Consider the following 18115-nt stretch of genomic DNA (forward strand, 5'->3'; position numbering starts at 1 on the left):
ATAACCCTGTTTTTTAATCACAGTTTTCATGCATCTTGGCATCATGTTCTCCTCCACCAGTCTAACACACTGCTTTTGGATAACTTTATGCAGAAATTCAAACAGTTCAACTTGGTTTGATGGCTTGTGATCATCCATCTTGCCCTTATTATATGATTATATTCCAGAGATTTTAATTTGTGTTATTTATTTGACACTTTTAAGTTACTACATGATTCCTTGTGTGTTATTTCATAGTCTGGATGACTTCAGTATTAGTTTACAATTTAGGAATAATGAATTAAAGCATTGATTAATCTTTAATATAATCAGTGGATTACCTGATTACTAACCTAATCAATAGCGGCAGCACTGTTGGACTGCATTTGTCACTTCAGAATTCGGAGTGTGTGTGTGTGTGTGTCTATACAGTATGAAAGTATGAATGTGTGTGTACAGTGTGTGTGTACAGTGTGTGTGTACAGTGTGTGTGTTGTGCAGTGGAGTGGCTGTGCGGTCAGGGGGCTGCTCCCCTTTCTGAGATTACCACTCTCCCCTATGTCATTTTCTGTTCCTGCGAGCTGTAATTTAGCTCTCCACACCCCCCCACATCGCACTCCCAGCTCCCAAACACACACACACACACACATAACACACGTCCATAAATGTCACTTCCCCTCCGGAGTTCTCCCAAAATCAAAGACATGGTAACAGAGATTGCCCAAAGTCAAAGCAGATAGCTAATCTCTCATATTCGAGCCGTGCATTCTCAAATGCACGGCTCCATTTTTCTTTCCTTTTTTGCTGGACTAAAGTCGCGCCCGGCTTAGATCTGCTGGCATCTGGAGGATCTGTGAGAAGCTGTTATCAAACAGGGTTGTAAAGTGTCACGGTCAGTGTAGGACGTATCGATTGGAAAGCGAGGCAAATCGGACACAATAGTCATTTCTGCTCCCCCGACACTCGCCCACAGAGAGCTCTGCTGACGGGCTCTCGTGGGGGTCTGCGGTCAGTGGTTAGGGGTCATGCTGATGTTCTGCTGGTTCACTCCTTCAGAAATGTCCTTCTCCGGGATGGATCTTGGTTTTCTAGATGACCACTGCTGTTGTATTGTTTGGCACTTGGTTCTAATCTGCTTCAGAGGTACTGAGATTAAGGGTTGTGAACATTATCATGACAGATTACAGTACTGAACACTTAGGCCCAATCCCATTTCACCCCTTACACGCCAAGGGGTATCACAAAGACCATGAATAAAAACATGATGAAACTTGCTCTCATTAGGACTGCCACAGGAAAGGAAGAGGAAAAGTTACCTCTGTTGCACAGGATAACCTTATTACAGTGACCAGCCTCAAAGACACAGGGATTAGGGGATGTGAACATTATCATGACAGATTACATTACTGAACACTTATATTGTAAAAAATTTACTTTACAAAATTAAGGTCAGTCAATACGAAACATTTCAAGAAATTTGAAAGTATCCTCAATTGCAGTTGCAAAAACTGAAATTTTTTTTTATGAAACTGGCTCTCATCAGGACCACCACAAAAAATCAAGAATAAGAGTTTTCACTATTGCACAAGATAAATTCATAATTCATGGTAAGAATTAACAGCCTTAGCAACCACAAGTTAACAGCTCCCCTGATAAGAGCACCTAAATGCTTCACAGAGAATGTTGGCAGCTTCAACTGAAAAACTAAAAAGTTCATAAACTGCTTTAAAGTTTTACGTTAAATCAAATTGGATTGGCTATTTACTTCAATTCATTATTTAATGTTTAGTTTTGCAAGCTACATACTATTTTTTTTTTGCTACACAAATCACTTTTCCATTGCAAAGCTTTTTATAGACCCCAGATAATTTTTAATTACAAAACGTGACATTTCATTTACATTTCTTCTGCTTGCAATTTGCAAACTTTTACGGGCTACATGATCTCTTGTAACTTGCACTCTCTGGTGTCTCTGGTGTCGTCACGGCCACTGCCATGATGATGGATGGGTTGTGTCCCAGCAACCAGAAATTTTTCAACAAACGGCGAAAGGGTTTGTTTGCGTTCGTCACATGTGGTGCTCCAAAAGCAGCTCGAATGAAGTTAACAGACATCCGAGTTGTCTGTGAAAGTGCTCATAAAGTTTAATCTCCTGTTCTTGGCTGTGTTCAAATACTTACTGTACATGAAACCTCTTTTCCTGCCTGCTTTCCTTGGTTATGCTTGTAGCTTATGGCCTCATTAAATTCAGTCAGAGATTAGTAGCATTTGGATCCATGTGGCTACCAGATCAGAAGAGACATGGAAATCAAAGAAGAATGGAAATTTCTGTGTAGAGTAGAAAGAAAAAGTATGTAAACCCTTGATTTCCAATTAAAATGTAAAATTTATTGATGATCAGTGATGGTTTGGAGATCCACTGCTGGTGTTGATCCACTGTGTTTTATTATCAAGTCTAAAGTCAGTGCACTTTTGTTTTCCCACAAAATCTTACAGCACTCCATGCTTTCCTCTGCTACTGACAACTTTTATGGAGATATGGATTTCATTTTCCAGCAGGACTTGGCACACTGACCACACTGCCAAAAATACCAAATGGTCTTAAATAATGTTCTAATTTTCTAAAACACTGATTTTTTGGTTTTTTTATTTGCTGTAAGCCATAATCATCAACAATAATAAAAAAAAATGCTTAAAATAAATCACTTCTTTTTTTATTTGATGCACCTGTATATAAACTTGGAAAGAGTTTATTTAGAATTATTTCAAAGCTTAAGAAAAAACAAATCTACCTTTTAGAACGTCCCAGAGATCCCAGATCTTAGATGCTATGGATTGACTTGAAGAAAGATGTATACTTGAGACATCTAAGGAATATGATAGAGTTATAGAAGTTCTGTGATTAAGAATGCGCTCAAATTTATTCTAAATGATGTTCAGGTCTGATCCAAAGCTACAGGAAGTCTGAATCATCCTCAGGTTTAAAAAAAAAAAAAGGTAAAAAATGCCAAAACCTGTGATATTGTTCTTTTCAGTTGTTATTTATTGATTCTATTGAGGCTAAAAGGTTCTGAAGTTCTAAAATATTACATCTCTATGCTATACACACACACCAGACTCTCGTATGCTGTGTTTCTTTTGAGAGCCCTTCAGCTATATGAGCCAACATTAACAGTATCAGATTTTGGTCAGAGAGGTGTACAATATGGCAGCGTCTCAATACCTTGCTGTCAACATGAGGCAGAATTGTAAGTCTTCAAATCCAAGTTCACAACACAGTGGTTGTCTGAGTTCCTAGATACTGTTTCTTTATGAATATTCTCCTTCAAATCTATACCCTCATACAAATAGCTGCATCTAAAATAAAGTGTGGGATTTCAATGCTATTCAGAAGGAAGATAAGGGTTATCATAAACAATACATGATAAAAAAAAAGTAGAATGATATGAGCAATATTTTTAAGCTAACCTTAAAGAAATATGACCCTATTTTAGAGATCTATAGTGCACCGGTCAATTGTAGATTGCACAGCCTGATTTAGGGCGTGTCAGAGTATCTTTAGTATCGTGAGAGCTCAAAATATACTCCGTATGTGGCTCCAAACACTCAAACGGCATCTACTAATTCTCTTCAATAATCATGGGTGTGTGACACTTGCCATTTCCTTTAAGAGCCAGGTGAGCTCTGACTTTGGCACGTTCGTATCTTAACATTGCGGCGCTTTTGTGTGTCTCAGTAGAGGATATTAACCTGTGTGTTCACGATTTGAAGGTACACCAGCTTATTTAAGCAAACAGCAATGTTATTTTATTCTTTATTCTGTTTATTGTTGTTTATTATCAGGGGTTTAATCAGTCAGTGGCGCACCTGTGTTTTCCACCACCAAATAACAACACTTAAGGTTTTTTTAATTTGGTAAAATCAAGGTAAAACATCATCATTAAGTGATCTTTTTTTTTTTTTCCAGAGCTTTAGATAACTATCAATTATTTAATCTACTTCTTTTGGTCCAATTTTAAGATTTGTGTGAAAATCTGCTGAAATCGTAGATCATATTAATATAGAAACTTCCGTACAACATTGTATCCTTCAGATCTTTTTTTTTTCTTTTGTTTAATTCATCTTCACCAGCTTATTTAAGGGAACAGCACTGTTATTTTATTCTTTATTCTGTTTATTGTTGTTTATTATAAAGGTTTTAATCAGTCAGTGGCGCACCTGTGTTTTCCAGCACCAAAAAATAGCAACATGCCAGAAATTTACCTGAACTCACCTCACTTCCAGACCACCACACCCATCAGTCTCGATTTATTTCTAAACTTCGACGGTATTTTGACCATGTGGGAGCAAGATGTGAAAATAGACTGGTGACGGAGTGTAAGATAGCAATGAGCATTGGAACCCACCTTGCGCAGGGTGTACGATAGGGCCCGTAGTGTTTAACGCATGTGTAACCCACCATGCCAGACATCCTGGCATGGAACTGTAGAGGTTCCTAATGGTGTCCTGCAATAATACATTAATTCCATACATACTAAATATTGCAGTAGTTTCTACCACTGTGTCACCAAAACAATTGACTTCTTGAATCTTTGTGGGGCTGCTCATTAGAGGGGTGTTACCAAACCATATCCAAGTATTCTAAGGTAATTGAAAAAAGTAATTAGAATCATTGGGATTGGGACAGTCTTAACGTAAGGATTGAGTGAATAGTGATCACGTTCAGGAGGAAATGACCTAGCTTTATGATCTGAGCAGTGCATAAAACATAAAACTCCATTTTTAAGGTTCCCAGGACTATCAAAACTGCCGTCATAAGTTTTATTTTTATTTATTTTATAAGCAGTTTATCAAGGAAGCTAAAGGTCTATTGTGACAAACCCTGTAGAACCTGTAGCAGCGTCCATAAATACACTCGACGTTTATAATGACATTTACAGTTATGGTCTTCAGCAGACGCTTTTATCCAGAATGACTTACAAAAGTGCTTTGTTGTTTACTCAGGAAGTATCCCTATTGGTGTGAATAGCCTAGATAACATAACCTGCCTGGAAGCCTTGAAGAAGATATTAAAAGGTTGTCGTTAATTTATCTCCATGTCTAAAGATATTGGATTCAGCCAAGCCATTCTTGAAACTCATGAAAAAATTAAGAGACTCTTCAGTTTCTGAATCAGTGTCTCTGATTTTGCTATTTATAGGTTTATGTTTGAGTAAAATGAACATTGTTGTTTTATTCTATAAACTACAGACAACATTTCTCCCAAATTCCAAATAAAAATATTGTCATTTAGAGCATTTATTTGCAGAAAATGAGAAATGGCTGAAATAACAAAAAAGAAGAGTTCAGAAATCAGTATTTGGTGCAATGACCCTGGTTTTTAATTACAGTTTTCATGCATCTTGGCATCATGTTCTCCTCCACCAGTCTTACACACTGCTTTTGGATAACTTCATGCTGCTTTACTCCTGGTGCAAAAGTTCAAGCTGTTCAGTTTGGTTTGATGGCTTGTGATCATCCATCTTCCTCTTGATTTTATTACAGAGTTTTTTTATTTGGTAAAATCAAGGAAAAACATCATCATTAAGTGGTCTCTTATTTATTCTTTTCCAGAGCTTTAGGTAACAATCGATTATTTAATCTGGTTCTTTTGGTCCAATTTTAAGATTTGTGTAAAAAAACCGCTGAAATTGTAGATCATGTTAATATAGAAACTTCTGTACAACACTGTATACTTCAGATCATTTTTTCTTTTTTTTTATTCATCTTCAGGTGTGAGCTGCTGTCCATGCTGAGATGCAAGAAGAAACCTGGATTACATTTGAAGGAAAAGCCACGAGAGGGAATTACTTTGCCAAAAGATTGAGTGTAAAAAGAGGAAAACCAAGCACTGAGACTTGTGGGACACCGGAGAAGAGTCTACATGGGGTGGATGCAGATCCTCTCAAATGTTTCCTAATAATAGCGCCCACGTATGCAGGACTTGAACCAATTCCATACAGATCTGGTGGTTCCAAATTTGTTAAGAAAAGACAAGAAAGCCTTGTGTTTGTGTCACGTCTGGTGCTGTTAGCTCCTCTGTCCCTTCCACACCAAGCTCTAACGGAGGTTCTCAGGTCAACAACTACACTACCCAGAATGCACCACCCGCTGACATCACGCACTCACCTGATCACGTGACACCTCACCTGCTTCCTCCAGGAAGTCCCGAATACTGATTACTGGCACTATAAAGGTGCACGCCAAACAGACTACCACGCCGCGTATTGTAGGTTCTCCTCATTACAAAGTGTTACTTTATCTCTTGTCTCAGTTTATCTTGTGTATGACCTTGCTTTTGTTTTCTCGACGCCGATTATTGCCTTTGCCTCTGATACTGGATTGCTTGTGTATTACCTGGACTGTGTTTTCACTACTGCCTCTTGGATTACCTCTGATATTGGATCTCTCGTGTATGAACTCTGGACTGGTTATCGTTTATGGTATGGTTTTGTCTTCATTGCTCTGTTTACTGGTGATCACCCATTTTTCTGTATCGACTACGATTACATCTGTTTATTGTTATAATAAACATATTTTACTTTCATCAGTATCTGCACGTGTCTGCCATTCTGTACAATCCATGACAGTTTGGCAGTAAAATGATACTGATTGTTCATTCGTTATTCGTTATTCATAGGAATTTGCTATTGTGGCGTTTTGCCTCTTTTTTACAAGGATGTAAAATTAGTACAATAATCTACAGTATTATATATAAAGTGTAATCAGAATATCACTGAACAAAAACGGTGTGCATTATAGTGGTGCAAGGAGAAATAAAAGCGCTGTTCTCCAAAAAGAACATTACTGTCTGTCTGCAGTTTGCAAAAGATCACAAAGTGTAGACAAGCTAGACGGCTGTTGGAACAATATTTTGTGGACAGATGAGACCAGAATTGAGGATACTGGTTTAAATGATTAGCATTATTTGTCTAGAAAGGAAAAAAAAAAAAAACGTATGCGATCTGTGAAACATGGTGGTGGGAGCATAACTGACCATGATGACCTGACTGTAGGAAAATGTCATGCAGGAAGACAATGACCCTAAGCACACAAGTCAATCTACGAAAAAATGGTTAGAGAAGCTGGTTCTCCTTGGTTCTCCTGATAAAAGGTTTAAAAATGTTGTAAAAATGTTCTGCATTGCTTAGATGACAGCTTTGCACATCCTGGTATTTTCTCAGTCAGCTTTATGAGGTACTTGGAGTTCAGGCTTTCAGTTAACAGCTGTGCTGAACTTTTCAAAAGTTTATTAATTGAATGTCTTGCCCTCTTAAAGTGTTTGAGAGCATCAGTTGTAAGGTTGTGAAGAGGTAGAGTTACAGGTATACAGTGAATAGCCCTATTTGAGTTATGCTCTAATCCACATTATGAGAAGCAAGAACCACTTAACTAAGTAAAGAAAAATGACTTTTTTTGAAAATGAATGAAATTAGGGTTAGTCAATCTGAAAAAAAAAAAATCAAGAACTTTGAAAGTATCCTCAAGTGTAGTCACCATGTAAAGAACATGTAAAATGATATGATGGAACTGGCTCTCATCAGGACCTTCCCAGGTAAGGAAGATCAAGAGTTACCAGCCCCAGATATAGTAAGAGCCACCTAAATACTTCACAGAGTATTTTGGCTTTTTTAACACTTTTAAGTTACTACATGATTTCTTATGTGTTGCTTCATATTCCTGAGGATTACATTATTCATTTATAATATAGGAAAAAATAAGTAAAATAATAAAAAAACATTGAATAAGAAGGTGTATCTAAACTGTTCACTGGTACTGTCATGTGTATTTCAGATACCCAAAGCTCTAAATTCTAAAAGAGCACCCATCACTTTATAGTTATAATTTTGATAGGTTCAATAATTGGAAAACAAAGAGCAAAAACTAGCCCATGAAAGTCTACATATGGATTTATGATCTTTCCCATTTTCCTGTCAAAGCCGCACAACTCTGTGACTGCAACACAATCCGGTCGCTGGACAGAAACTCCGCCGCATTGCTCAACCATGAGGGCCTCCAGTTCTATTGATTCATTGAAGGCAGGCACTGGGAACTTTATCCATTTCGACCGCCCTGAACGCAATTTATGGACGCGGTCACAGACACTGCTACGTGATGAAACAGTCAGCCATTAGCTATAAACAGCGAACTGGCAGTCTTTAGAGAGAAAGTTCAGGCTAGTGATGGGAAGGTTGTAGAATGTGGATTATACTCAAGTACAAGTACTGTTATTACTGAACTAGTAGAAGTGCTTTTTTCAGAAACTCCTCCTGCAGTGAGAAAGCCAGACACACTTATCAGTAGTGTTGTAGTTCTGGAGTCTCAAGACCAAAAACGAGCAGTTTAAAATACTGTAGTTGCTATTTGAACGCTTACTGCTATCTATAAGAAGTATTACCACTATTATCAGAAGATTCGAAAACGTCGAATCCCAAATCATGCAACATGCCATCAGCAGCCGGAGTCTGAGAGAGCACAGTTCATTCTCTTTCTGTCTCTCTCTTTTGGTTGGTTGGTAGATGGCGCTCTCTCCCCACATCACTCCCAGGGTGATATCGGTTAGCATAGCGTTCTGTTAGATAATATATCAGAGCTGAGTAAAAGAAGCAGAATCTGCCTTTACATATATTGGTCATATTGGTCATGAGTCATGTGCTAGTAAATGGTCCTTTACCATAGTCCGACTAAATTGGTTGGGTAATTGGCCATCTAAATGGAAAATGGTGTAAAATTAGAATATATTACAGATATAAAAAGAAGACCTGAACCTCATTGAGAATCTTTGGGATGAGCTGGAGAAGACACAAGTCTCGTAATTAAAACAAGATATTGGGGAAACATTAATTAATCAGCTCTGGACAGAAATACTGCAAATGTTTGCCATAATCAAAGCTAAAGGTGGGCCAATATTAGACTGTGTGACTTTTTTTTGTCCGTGACTTGGTAGTCCAGAAGCACAGGGAGACACAGACAGCGGAAGTGAATTTAATCAAATGTAACTTTATTTTATCAAACATTCCCTTCACCACACCCAAACAAAACCCAAATGGACACAATCGACAGCCAAGTGAGGCTCTAGTTGCTTAATTTTAAAGTTTTTCAGTCCGTTCAGGGCTTTCATGCCTGCTCAGTTGGCTGCTCAATCAGTCCAACGCGAGCCAGCTGGGACAGACCGTCGCCCACTTCCACGCATCAGAAAATAGAAATATATCCGCGCTCTTTGCTGAATGCAAGCAGTTACATTCCCCCAATAAATTCAGTGCAGCCTGGCGAGCTGACAAGCAAGCTAATTCGATGTATACTCACACACCCACACACACTCACACTCCCTACGACGCTAACTGGATGGAGGTCAGTGGCATTGTCAACCTGAGGTCAGTCGAGTTCAAACGGTCTACGTTAAGTAAAAATCAACAAACCTCACCCTCGTCCTTGGCCAGAGAGAGAGAGAGAGATGGAGAGAGAGAGGGAGAGAGAGATCAAGAGAGAGAGAGAAAGCAAGAGAAAGAGAAAGAGAGAGAGAGGGATGGTGTAGTTTTGACTAACAGCCTCACTCTGTTTTCAATTTGTCCTGTCAGGGGTTTTCTGCCGGCCAGCATGCAGCAGGACGAGGGAAGGAGGGAGGGAGTGAGGGATGGAGAGACAGAGCGATGGAGGGGTCCTAACTCAAGGCGAGCGTTCGCTCTAATCACATTAACTCTTACTCAGCACTTGGCAGCTTTCAGCAGGATGTCCCGTTCAAAATATTGATTCTCCACACAGCGGCGAGATCCAAAATATTGTTCTAGAGCAGAGCAGTGGGAGGAACCTCGTAGCCCTATCTCTGACACGTTGAAAGAATAAGAGATAAATAAAAAAGGCCACAGATACGTACAAGCTAAAAAATCCCACGTCAAACAGTCCGAACTTTATCTTACGAGCACATGGAAATCCTGACAGGAGCATCGGCTCTGTGTAAACGGAGCTGTTTGAAGTGATGAATCTTCTGATTAAATCTCGACATTCACTTCATAAATAGATTTTTATGTCTAAAAAATTACATCCAGACTAATTTCAACTCAAGTGCATGCTTCACATCACTGCTTTATAAGTAAAACACTGCTCTATTGTATCATAAACTCCAAACGATTACACCCTGGGAAATTTGGCAGTTGTTGTTTTTTTTTTTACTCCCCAATTTTGCCCAGCCAATTACCCAACCAACTCATTAAGTGTGCTAAATGGCAAAACACTAAAAAGCTAGATCATGCTTAACTCCAATAGAAGTCCCTCATCTGCTGACTTGCCTTGAACAGTTGGTAGAGATCCCTCCCTCAAACAAAGTCTGCTTGCCATTTTTGCTTTGTACTGTCTAATTGATGGAGCTTTTTTTTAACTAACTGGTAGAGCTTTGGTGGGAGTCGGCAGGTGAGGGGTGTTGCCAGGATGGTTCTATGCTCGTTTTCCTAATTTAAAATTTAAAAAAGGAGACATTCATTGCTTGGATTGCATTGGAGACAAAAGAAAAATCCATGCCACTTCAGGATATGGTGTTTGTGAATTTAAATCTATATTGTGGTGCTTGGGCAAAGGTTTGCCAAAGTTATTTATTTATTTATGTAGATTTTTACTCCCCAATTTTGCACAGCCAATTACCCAACCAACTCATTAAGACTCCCTCAATCACCAATGATGCCTCAACACCATTGCCGAGTAGCATCACAGCTCACTCGGAGGAAAGCGCAGCGACTCGGTTCCAATACATCAGCTCACAGACGTCCTGTGCTGCTGACATCACTCTTTAGAGATGTGAGGAGAGAGTCATCTTTCCACCCAGAGAGAGCAAGGCCAATTGTGCTCCCTCCGAGCGCCGGAAGCTGATGGCAAAACTGCATGAGCGGGGGATCGAACTTGTGACCTCCCGGGCAGTTGGCTTGTTAAAGCGGAAATCAATTGATCAGCAGTTGAGGTGTTATGTACCTCCTATAAGCTTGCCATTTTGTTGAAGGTAGTTTCTAGGTAGGTGGATGTCATGCTGTTCCAAGTGGACGATGTTGGATATTGCTGTTGCTAGGTCACTATTAGCTATCCAAGGTTGCTCCTATGGGTTGGCTAAGCATTGACTTTCTCTAAGTGTGGGATCCCAGGGGATTGCAAGGCTAGGTAGATGCTAGGATGGTTCAGACATTTTATTTAGTCAACTTCATGTCATTTATCAACACATCTATTTTTGCATTTAAAGCCTGCAAAACAAAAACAACAACAAAGAACAATTGGGATTCTAAAACATTTCCAACTTTGCAATGGTGCCATTCTTCTCACAATATTCAAAGATTCAAAGGCACTGAGGATTGCAAATGATGAAGTGTTTTAGGTGTTATTCTGTACCATTCATGACAGGGGGTCTGTCACTTTTATGCAAATAAGATGTAACTTGACAAATCCCATGTTTATTCTGAACGTTTACTACAGTTAAGGGTTAACTTGTGCTAAATGGCAAAACACAAAAAAATCTAGTTAATGCTTAACTGCATTTTTATTATTTAAAAGTACTTACATCTCCCTTAACTGCTGACTTGCCATGGGCAGTAGGTATAGATCCCTCCCTCAAACAAAGTCTGCTTGCCACTTTGGCTTTGTACTGTCTGAGGATCTCAACCAAAGTAGTCGAATGGTGGATGGTTTTCTGATCTAATTGGTAGAGCTTTGGTGGGAGTTGGCAGGTAAGGGGTGTTGCAAGGATGGTTCTATTCATATTTTCTTAGTGTAAACTCAAAAAAGGGAGACATTCATTGGTTGGATTGCATCAGAGACAAAAGAAAAATCAACGCAAATCAATGAAAAATCACTTCAGCATATGATGTAAATTTAAAACTATATTGTGGTGCTTGGGCAAAGGTTTGCCAAAGTTATTGCTTGCTCATAGGCTTATATAAGCTATTGTTAATGCATATGTTTCTTGATGCATATATAAATATATTGTATGTATTGTACTGTACATATGTAGGCCTATTTATATTGTGTGTTTGTGTGATTTTGTATGAGGTCACTGTGTGGATCAGTAGCCGCCACCTGTTAGCCAGGGCTGTCCGCTTGGCTTCGCAACGCGTCCAGGAGGACAACAGCAGACGTGTCCATTTGACATCAGCACTCACCTGGTTGCCAGGCAACAGAGGAGTCTGCCTGCATCCCTGTGGTGCGTCGTGCCTGAGCTACAATCACGGCCTCGCCAGGTCAGAGCATCATCATCATCACCATCACCATCATCATCATCAGAGAGAGACAGAGGGAGGTATAAGCGAAGAGTGATGTAGAGAAAGTGTGCGAGAGACAGGGAAAAAGAAAGAGAAATTGAGTCTGAAGGGGGGAGAGAGAGAGAGAAAGAAAGAAGAAGAGAGAGAGAGAGAGAGAGAGTAAGATCAGGTGTGAGATATCAGAAGTGACTAGCAGGGCGCAAACCTCTTTCCCCGCCTGATAGGGAAGAAGATGAGGAAGAGAAAAACCCAATGAAGCATCCGCCATCCAATCCAGTCCAGTCCAGCGGCGAATAGAATCCAAGCTGGACAAAGCTGGACGTAGCCTGAAAGTGTAATTTGCTTAACGAAGACTTATAAGTGCTTATAATTTTGTACTGGGCCTTCTATGACAATACAGACCTCAAACTTTGGTCATAAGTGTAGGTTTAAAAATATGCATTTGTAACTATTCAAATCAATATTTATTTGAATGATGATTCAAGTAGATTAATGTAAACCAGAGATCAGTTTTGTAAGCATTGCTACAGCAGCATTAGCACCACTGTTTCAATATTAGCATCACAAATATCCCTGCTGCTGTGCTACTACCATCACTAGCATCATTAGCATCATAGACTACAGCCCCCCGTCAGATGTTCATTGCTATCTTGGCTTGCAGGTACACCATACGCACATACACCATGCTCGTTACACACACACACACACACGGACATGCAGCAGTGCACAAACCCAACTTTTACATCAACAATAAACAAAATACATAATAAAATAACATTCTGTTCCCGTAAATGACCTGATCATGCACCTTTACAGTGTGAAAGCGAAGGGCAGTTTCCTCTGCTGAGAATTTCAGAAGCGCTGTGCCACTAAAATAGCAATCTGCCAAAGTCAGAGCGCACCTGGCTCTTAAATGAAATGGCAGGTGACATGCTGATTTTTTTTGGCTTATTACACGTTACAACCAAAACACACCCATAATTAATTAAGAGGATTAGTGCATGCCTTTTGCGCATTTCGAGCTGTACAAGGAATACTTTTCCAGGCGTTATGATAGCAAAGACTCACTGACATGCACTAAATCAAGCTATGCAGTGCACAGTTGATGGCTCACCTATGGATAGCTAAAATGGGCATCTATATATTATAAATCTACATTAAGTGGTGATTTATTCTACATGATTTTGATTGTAATGAATTCTACTTAATTTATTAATAAAATAAGCACAGTATAAGTAAAAGCATTCTGAGGTCTGTGCTCCACAGGGCACCCGGGAGAGTTTAAGGAGTGTCAGAAGTGTTAGGACGGTACTATAGAGACTCTAAGCTCTCTGGACAGCTTGTTTTTCTCTGCTTTACAGTACACCGCCAGATCGTGCAGGTGCACGTTGTCCAGAAGGCTGTTTGCTCCGTGGCGGTGTTTGGTCCTGCGCCTGCGGCAGATGGCAGGAAAGTCAAGGCGCTTCAGGGTTTGCAGGTTCAGTGGCGGCTCAGGGGCAAATCTTCATCTGGGGCACCAGGACCAACTCGTGCCAGGACCAGGTTACGAGACCAGTGTAAACACGCCCTTCAGGAACAGCTGAGGCACAAAGAGGGTCAAATAGTGAAACAGTTTAACGAAAACGTCAGAAAAACGAGGCCTGCATAGCTAAAAAAAAGATGCAAAATTACATGTATAAATTACATGATTAAAACATCTACCAGATAAAGTGGACTGCATTGATTATATAGTTATATGGTGGCATCAGATATACCAAGAATCATGGGACAGCAGCAGGTGTTTCCTCAAGGGTATATGTATATATGTATTATTATTTTTTTAATAGGGCCCTATGTTAGCGATTTATGGTGCACCAGTCAATTGTGTATTGCACAGCTTGATTTAGGGTGTATCGTTTTTATTTTTTGGTATTGTGATATTGCAAAAAAATACACCTTGCATGGCTTGAAATGCACAAAAAGCTTGTACTAATTCTCTTAATTAACCATGGGTGTGATAAACCAAAAAATCAATCAATGTGTCACTTACCATTCCCTTTAAGAGCCGGATGAGCTCTGACTTTGGCATGTTGATATCTTAACAGTGCAGCGCTTTTGTGTGCCTCAGTGCACCAGTAGCTCATTTAAGGGGACATCAATTTTATTTTATTCTTTATACTGTTTATCGTTGATGTAAAAGCTATGTTTCACTGGCTAACTGTTGATTGTTGTGACGCTTTAAATTGGTCAGTGGCGCACCTGTATTTTCCACTGCCAAGATTGAAACCAAGATAAACTGTATAATATATTTTAACTTTATCTCAGGACTTCAACGCACACATATCCTACAGGTCAGTGCAATGTGTTTTTAGCATAAATGGGACATTATACTAGTTCCTAACATAACATTTGATTCATAACATTTATCATGTAGTGATGCAGAATCTGAATATATTGTATTCTAATAATCAGCAGTTAGACAGGTGTGCCACTCAAGATTTGTGTTCTTTTAAATTTCACAGTTTGAGGGTGCTTTTTAAGCAATTTACTTATAGCCAAGCCATCAAAAGTAAGAAAAGTATGCTGTTGCGTGGCTTGCAATTCTCTTAATTAATCATGGGTTGTTTTTTTTACGTAATTTAAAATAAACCAATAAGTTGCTTGCTATTCCCTTTAAGATTCAGGTGCGCTCTTCCTCTTGTATGGATTGCTATTTCAATGGCACAGCTACCTGGACATGTCCAACTCTGCCATTGCTGCCAAGATAGCAATAAACACCTGACTGTTGATGTCTGCTTAGGTTGTTTTCAGGTTTTCAGTCAGCGGTGCACCTGTGTTTTCTGTTGCCAAGATAGCAATATGCGAGAAATTTATCTGAACACCCTTGACTTTCAGACCAACATAGCCATCGGCGTAGATACTGTATATTCACAAGTGCCATTGCTATTTAAACGAAGAAACAATGTATCTATGCTTAAATTAATCCCATTTTAGAATCAGTTTCATTCACATTACAGATAAATACAGTTCACTTACGTTTATCAGTGTAAACCATCAAGATATTCGGATCTGATCTGAGCAAAAACTCTAAATTAATCCATAATATAAACGTCAGCTGAGACAAATACAGACTAAAAGATTAATATTTCAATAAATTACTCTTTTATGGTTCTAAAACTGAGCAAATCTTGGGATTAATGAGCTTAGCATGGGCACTATGCTCTGTTTTTCTGGTTTCGGCAGCATCCCAGCATGTTTAAAATCCCATACAGTTTTCCAGCTGTTAAATGCGAAAGCTTTAGACGAGAAAACTATACCCCCATAGTTGCTTCCTGTGGATGTAAGCTTCTGTTACTGGTTAGCTTCATTAGCCTTTAGCTAGTTTGCATTAGCAAGCTTCTCTTAGCTCTGCACTGAAAAAAATGATGAGTGAAATGTACTTTAAAAAAGTTTAGCAATTTCCTGCATTTGCTTTTTTTGAGTAAATTTAATTTCAGATAAAGTTAAGTAACTTTAAGCAACTCTGTTCCATAACTTAAATGTTACATAGAGTAAGTAAGTGAACTGAACTTTAGACAATCCTTTCTTTTCAGTAAACTTTACTTAATTTCTGCTTACAAAATTACCTAATTACAATTACTTAATTTATACAAAATTACTCAAATAATTTATGATACATAATATATTATAATTCCTAAAAAATAAATATTTCTGGTAAAAACACACATATTACAGTGTCTCAACACATGGATGCATATAATACATTCTTTATACTAATATACAAAACATGTATTACATGCCATACATGTGTTATAACAGTGAGACTTGGTCTGTTTGTTATGTATCATAAATTATTTGATTAATATTGTATAAATTAAGTAATTGTAATTAGGTAATATTGTATGCAGAAAGTTTACTAAAAGAAAGGATTGCCTGAAGTTCATTTCACTTATTTTCTCTATGTAACATTTAAGTCTTGAAACTGAGTTGAAGCTACTTAAATTTACCTAAAATTAATTTTACTTAAAAGAAAACAAATGCAGAAAGTTTTTTTTTTTGATAAATTTTACTCATTATTTTTCTCAGTGTGTAGCTGATGAAGGTAAGAAAGGAATTATGGTGGTTTCCTCTGGACAGTCCAGCTGTAAGGTGATAGTGTTGTCTGGTGTAGAGAGAGACAGGAGTGGACAGGCCCGGCTTTGATGTTCCTCCTGCTCACGTTTCGGGATGTTTTATGTGCAGATAACACCAAGGTGAATATTGATAAGTGTGTTGCTGGGTAATTAGAGCTGAAGGGGGGCTGCAGTTGTGTTTGTGGTTGTTGGATTGAGAGATCAAAGCCATTAGTGATAGTGGCGGCCAACCTCTGACCCGAGACATTCAGGGTAGAATACACACAATCACATAATGACCTGCGCTAACTGAATGGAAACGAATGGGCGCTAATCTGATGATGGAGTTGGAATAGTGTCAGATGATATGATAAGAGGTAGAGCAGGGGTTAAATGGTCAGCGGACAGGGCTATGAGTTTGGTCTGGAGTTCCTGGGTCAAGAAAGACTGCAAACTAGCAACAATCGATTACTGTTTTTAACCCTTAGAACCCTACAGACGGATTTTCCATCCAAAATCGCACCTTGTGTTCTCAGCTTAATTACTCAGAAATTCCTCCTCACATCAACATAATCCATATTTGGTTAGAAAGGGCGGAACTTACTCTTTCTAAAAATAGTAATGAAATCCCAGTGCGGTAAAGCTAAATCTCCAAGAAACCCATTGAGAAAAACACCTAAAAAAGTGAGATCTCCTTCCCCAACCAATATTATTTACCTTTAGTGCTTCAAACATATTTATATGATGTTTCAAACCAAATAATATCAGTTAATATCAGACTCAAAAGTGTCCACAGAAAAAGTGTGAAACTACCTGCTTTACTCAAACTAAAGCTAGGTATGGTGTGCGCACTACTTTATATAGTTTTTATTTTATTTGCACATTTTTACTAATTAGTTACTTTGCACTAAACATTTTTATTTATTTCGACTAAAAAGTTCACATTTTTGTACACTGGCTATTTTTAATAAAATGGCCAGTGATTGAGAGTACAAGGTAGGTGTTTCTAATAAAGTGGCCAGTGAATGGACATACAAAGTACTGAATCTAGCATGTCCAATAAATCAGAAAGTAATTGGAAATAAATAATAGTTTCTAATAAAATGGCCAAATAATAAGCAAAGTACCAAGCTAGAATTTTTGAAAAGAAATAAAAATAAAATAACAGTGAAGCATGATGTTTCTAATAAAATAGCCAATAAAGAAAATACAAGGTAGGTGTTTCTATTAAAATGACCACTGAGTGAAATTACAAGATAGGTGTTTCCAATAAAGTGGCCAGTGAGTGGAAATACATGATGGGCGTTTCTAATAAAGTGGCCAGTAATTAAAAGTGCAATGTAGGTGTTTCTAATAAAGTGGCCACTGTGTGGAGGTACAAGGTACTGAAATTGGTGTTTCTAATAAAATGGTCAACTAAAGTACAAGGTAGGTGTTTCTAATAAAGTGGCCACTAAGTGAAATTACATGATAGGTGTTTCCAATGAAGTGGCCAGTGAGTGGAAATACATGATAGGTGTTTCCTATAAAGTGGCCAGTAATTAAAAATGCAAGGTATGTGTTTCTTATAAAGTGGACACTGTGTGGAGGTACAAGGTACTGAAATTGGCTTTTCTAATAAAATGGTCAATTGAAGGAAATAAGAGTAGGTGTTTCTAATAAAGTGACCTGTGAATGAAAGTGCAAGGTAGGAGTTTCTAATAAAATTGCCAATTACATAAAATACAAGGTGGAAGTGTGGAAGTACAAGGTACTAAAACTGGTGCTTCTAAT

This window comes from Astyanax mexicanus, chromosome 8 (genome assembly GCF_023375975.1).
Source record: "Astyanax mexicanus isolate ESR-SI-001 chromosome 8, AstMex3_surface, whole genome shotgun sequence".
In the NCBI taxonomy this organism is placed as follows: Eukaryota; Metazoa; Chordata; class Actinopteri; order Characiformes; family Acestrorhamphidae; genus Astyanax; species Astyanax mexicanus.